Source organism: Tenrec ecaudatus, chromosome 15 (assembly GCF_050624435.1).
Source record: "Tenrec ecaudatus isolate mTenEca1 chromosome 15, mTenEca1.hap1, whole genome shotgun sequence".
In the NCBI taxonomy this organism is placed as follows: domain Eukaryota; kingdom Metazoa; phylum Chordata; class Mammalia; order Afrosoricida; family Tenrecidae; genus Tenrec; species Tenrec ecaudatus.
In genome coordinates, this window is record NC_134544.1 from 19213002 (window position 1) to 19218670 (window position 5669).

At 43.1% G+C, this 5669-nt stretch overlaps 1 non-coding gene across 1 annotated transcript; it reads right to left on the reverse strand.

Moving 5' to 3' along the window:
• Positions 1–576: 576 nt before the first annotated feature.
• Positions 577–767, reverse strand: LOC142428258 (U2 spliceosomal RNA). The gene has a single exon (XR_012780190.1). It is a non-coding gene; the product is annotated as a U2 spliceosomal RNA (small nuclear RNA).
• Positions 768–5669: the final 4902 nt, after the last annotated feature.

The following is a 5669-nucleotide window of genomic DNA, read 5'->3' on the forward strand; positions in this document are numbered from 1 at the left end:
CCCACCACTATTGTTTATTCGACAGACATTTATGGAATACCAACTCCAGGCTGACCCTAAACTAGGTGGCAGTATGACAAAGATGAAAGTGACACAGAGCCATTTGATCCTTGAAACAATTGTGGCCATTAGATTTTATGTCAACTTGAACCTGTTGTGAAAGTGTAGGGGGTTGGTCCAATCTATCAATCAGGTCACAGCCTGATGATGCCTCCCTGGGGCTGGGACCTTTTTCTAAGAGAGATACTGGCAACTCCTCTCTGGCCTTTCACCCTCCCTGCTTTCTGGGATCCTGGTCTGCTTCCAGAGGCGGTTCCATATGTGATGCTAACACCAGGAGCCAATCTGGGAGCTGTTGGTGCTCAGCCATATTTCCATCACCTTTGGATCCATGTGGCTCTGCATCCACCGGTCTATGATCTCCCTGCTTCCTGCTTTACCTTTCTGTGTCATCAGCCTGCAGATGCATGAGTCTGAACAGGGCTCCAGCTAGCACCAGACACAAGGACTTGAGCTGGACTGGGATGTGCTGCTTCATGATATAAAATTACTCTCCCCTCTGCCCTACCCCACTGAAGGGGGTGCACCATTCCTGGAAGTACTGAAATACCAGGTGGATGCATGGAGTGGATGGAGCAAGCTCCTTTTCCATCTCCCTGCTCCAAAAATCCATTTAATACACTGTCTTCAGATAGAGGACATATCAGATGTTCAACTGATAAGAAGAGATACTACACTTGATCTTAACCAAAAGGCCAAGAAGCAATAATACAATGACTTCTTGATATAAAGTTCTCTTAGTCATAGATAAGTGTCATTGGTTTTGTTTCTCTAGACAACCCAGACCAACACAACAACCTATAAGACAAAAAGGCTCATGGTTGTTGAGTGGTTTCCAATGGATAGCAACTCTGTACAGCAGGATGAAACACTGTTCAGTCCTGTGCCAGCCTCACAATTGTTATAGTTGAGCTCGTTGTTGCAGCCACCGTTTCAATGAGTTCATTGAGGGCCTTCCTCTCATTGCTGAACCTCTACTTTACCAAGCATGATAGCTTTTTCCAGGGATGCTTCTCTCCTGATTACAGGTCCAAAGTACATGAAGTCTTGCTACCTTCATTTCTAAGGAAGCATTCTGGCTATATTTCTTGCAGGAAAGATTTGTTTGTCCATGGCACGCTCAATATTCTTTGCCAACATCACACCTAAAATGCATCAAATTTTGGTCTTCCTTATTCAGTATTCACCTTCCACCCGCATTTGAAAATCCCATGTCTTGGGTCAGGTGTCCCTGAGTACTCACTGTGACATTTTGCTCTGCCATATATGGAAGAGGTCTTGTCCAGCAGATTCGCCCAATGTAATGCATCACTGGATTTTTTTAGCTGCTGCTTCCATGAGCATTGATTGTCAATTCAAGTACAATGGAATCTTTGACAGCGTCAATCTTTTCTCCGTTAATCTATGGGTCCAGTGGTAGGGATTTAGGCTTTCTTTCCCCTGGGCTGGAATCCACTCTGAAGGTTGCAGTCTTTGATCTTTATTAGCAAGCGTCTCACTTCGTCCTCACTTTCAGCAAGCAAGGTTGTGCCAACGACAGATCACAGATCGTTGAGATAACTTCCTCTAACCCCGTTGCCACAGTCTTCTTCAGATAGTACAGCTTCTTGAGCTATTTGCTCAGCATACAACTAAATCAGCATGGGGAAAGGATACAACCCGATGCACACCTTTTCTTATTTTTAGCCATCAAATATTCCTTTGTTTGTTGAACAACAACCTATTGGTTCATGTATAGGTTCCAATGTTATTCATAGTTTGGTATGATCCACACAGGGGTAAACATCTTTCTGTTTATGCTAGACAGGGTTCCCTAGAGAAACAAAACCAGAACACTCATAATTTTATCTATATTTATATATAGATACATATAACAAAAGAAATAAACAGTTAATTAATCTATAATGTAGTACAAAGGGCTCAGTGCAACTCACTCCCGTGAGACAGTTGTGAGACACAGGCAGTCTTTCAAGTCTTGAGGGCCACCAGGTAGTCTTCTGTAAAGCAATTCAGGCTATCTGGGGACAGGCAGCAAACAACAAGGCAGGTCACCAACAATCAACCAGATGACAGGGTCCAACAGTCCCCAGCTCAAGAGATGTAAATTCCAATAGTGTGGCGAAGCAGGTCTTGAAGGAACCTCAAATTACAGTGACACAGTCCACGGTGAGGTGTCCCACAGGTAGTGTAGCTTGCAAATTGAGGCACAGAACAAGCAAGGCAGCTGCGCACTGGTCTGATGATCAAAGAGCAAGAGGCAAGAGAGGCGAGGTTCACTGAGCCATTTATCGCTCCGCCCTTCAATTAATCCCACATGTGTTCATTGGCCATGTTGGCACAATAAACGTTAACTATCTCACTGGTATTCTCTGCTTTGAGCCAAGAGCCACCTGATGTCAGCAGTGTTATCCCACATTTCACACCCTCTTCTTAATCCCTCTAGAATTGCTGGCAGCTCCCTGTCAATGGGCTGCTGCAACCATTGTTGAATGATCTTTAGCAAACTTTTTTTTTGCTCCCCCCCCCATCTTTAGCAAACTTTTACTTGCATCTGATACCCTTGGTATCAGCTCCTCATTTCCCCCTCTTTCTCTGCCCCCTCTCCCTCATGAACCCTTGACTATATATATAAAATGTCTTACACTATCCAACGTCTCCCTTCACCCACTTTTCTGTTGTCCATCCCCCAAGGAGGGGGGGTATAGATCCTTGTGATCGGCTTCCCTTTTTTACCTCACCCTCCCTCCACCCTCCAGGTATCGCAACTCTCACCTTTGGTCCTGAGGGGTTCATCTGTCCTGGATTCCCTGTGTTTTCAGTTCCTATCTGTACCAGTGTACAGTGTCTAGTGAGATTTGTAAGCAGAATTGGGATCATGATAGTGCGGGGTGGAGAGAAAGCATTTAAGAACTAGAGGAAAGTTGTATGTTTCATTGATAATATACTGCACCCTGTCTGACTTGTCTTCTGTAAGGGGATGTCCAGTTGCCTACAGATGGGCTTTGGGTCTCCACTTCACACTCCTCCTCATTCACAATGATATGATATTTTGTTCTTTGATGCCTGATATCTGATCCCTTCAACACCTCATGATCACACGGATGGGTGTGCTTCTTCCATGTGGGCTTTGTTGCTTCTCAGCTAGATGGCCACTTGTTTATCTTTATGCCTTTAAGACCCCGGATGCTATATATTTTTCTGCTGGGCACCATCAGCTTCATCACATTTGCTTATGCACCTGCTTTGTCTTCAGAGATTGTGTCGGGAAGGTGAGCATCCTGGAATTCCAGTTTAATAGAACAAAGTGTTCTTGTGTTGAGGGAGTACTTGGGTGGATGCCCAATGTCCATCTGCGACCTTAATACTAAACCTATAAATATATGCACATAGATCTATTTCCCCATCCCCTTATCTAAATATATTTACATATGTACATCCCTTTATTTAGACCTCTATAAATGTCCTTTACCTCCTATTTCTTTCCTCTATTTCCTTTTACTTTCCTTTTGTTCCACTATCATGTTCAGCCTTCATTTGGATTTCAGTAATTCCTCTTGGTTACATTGATCTTGATCAAGCCTTCTTACACCCTCCTCGCCACTGATTTTGGATCACTTGTTGTTCCCTTGAATAAAATGCTTAAAAAAATTAATTAATTAAAAAAAAAAGAAAGCAAAGAAGACAACATGGTTTGAGTCAGGTACAGCTTAGTCCTTAAAGTAACATCCATGCTCTTCAACAATTAACAGTGGTCTTGTGCAGTAGATTTTATCCAATGTCATGTGCCTTTCACCTCTTGACTGCTGCGTCCATGAGCATTGATTATGAATCCAAGCAAGATGAAACAAAAACCCTCTATCTGTTTTTCTTTTATCATGATGTTATCTATTGGTCCAGTTGTAAGGATTTTTGTTTTCTTTACGTTAAGCTGAAATCCATACTGAAGATTACAGCGCTTAATTTTTAGGAGCAAGGCTGCTTCCTCTGCACATTGAAGGTATTTTATAAACCTAATGACAAATAGGCGCATTTACATTTAATGTAATTATTGATGTGTTAGAGCTTGAATCTGTCATTTTATTTTTAATTTTCTTTTTATTTTATTCCCTTTTCTTCCTTCTTGTTCAGTACCTGAATATTTAGTATAATTCCATTTTGGTTTACCTATATTTTTGAGTTTATATCTTTATAAGGTAACCTCGTGGCACAATGTCTAAGCATTCATCTCCCAACTGAAGGGTTAGAGCTTTGAGCCCACAGCCACTCCATGGATTTAAAGAACTGGCAATCTGCTCCCATAAAGATTCTATCCTAGGACATTCTATTTGGCAGTTCTACTTTGTCCTGTCGTGCTCCTGTGAGGTAGAATTGACTCAATGGTACACAACAATAACGTAGCCTCTTTTAGTGGTTGTCCTAGGCATTACTTACATTCAGGTGACTTTTCAGTCTATGGGTGTAGAACATTTTACTGATGCACGTGACCTGTAGAAACCTTACCTTCTACTCTCCCTGGATCTACCCCATTTCTAAAGTATTTGTCGTAAGCATTTCCTTTAATCTACCTATAGCACCACATCAGCGTTATCATTTTTGCATTGCCATCAAGCATGACTTTGAAAACTCAAGAGAGAAAGGAAAATGTCGTGTGTACACCTGTATTCTTTTTACAGGCTTTCGTCTTCCCGCTGTTTCAGGAATCCTTGTTTGATATGTTTATCATTTTTGTTTAGAGAATTCCCATTAGAGACTTGCTGGTGCCAAATCCTCTGAGTTTCTCTTCATCTGAAAATATCCTGCGTCACCGGTCATTCTGGAAAGCGATTTCTCTGTATTGAGGTCTCTGTGTTGACCATTTTCTTTTCCTTTGGCAGCAGAAATGTGGTGCTTCTGTTCTGCTTCTAGGAACAGGAGCAGTCTTGGGAACTCACAGGGCCAGTTCGACCGTGTCCTACAGGACTGCTAGGAGTCAGTTTTGACTTGACGGCAGTGAGCAGGCTAAACGGGGGGTAGCCTGGTTAGTACTTGGATTGGAGACTGTTACTGCAGCCACCGTATCACTCCATCTCTCTGAGGTGCTTCCTCTATTTTACCAAGCGGGACATCCTTACCCAGCAACTAGACCCTCCCGATAACACGACCGAAGCAGGTGGGATGCAGTTCACTTCGCTTAAGTCCACGTAGTTAGGAAGTGGCAGCATGAGGATGGTAGCTCAGCTTTTTCTATTCCTGGTCCTGGTTCACATGCTGACTCATCTTTGGGATGATGGTCAGAACAGACCAGATGGGTAATAGTTTGACAGCTGGCTTATTTTGGCAGCCTCCAGGTCGATGATTGAACCCTCGCTATGAGCTGCAGCATACGACTGACTTTTCCTGGGTCATCTCATTCTGAGAGAACAATGGCTCTCACCCCTGTTTTGCAAATGGGGAAACTGAGGCTGAGGTTCAGGAATTTGATTGTGTTATTGTGGTGTTGTGCCCTGGAATTGAGTCCAGCCCATTGTGAGTAGTGTGCCTCCATAGGGTTTCCCAAACTAGGACTTTTCAGAAACAGCTCTCTCTCCCTTATGTCCTCCACTGCTGGCAGCAGTTACCATTCAGAGTCT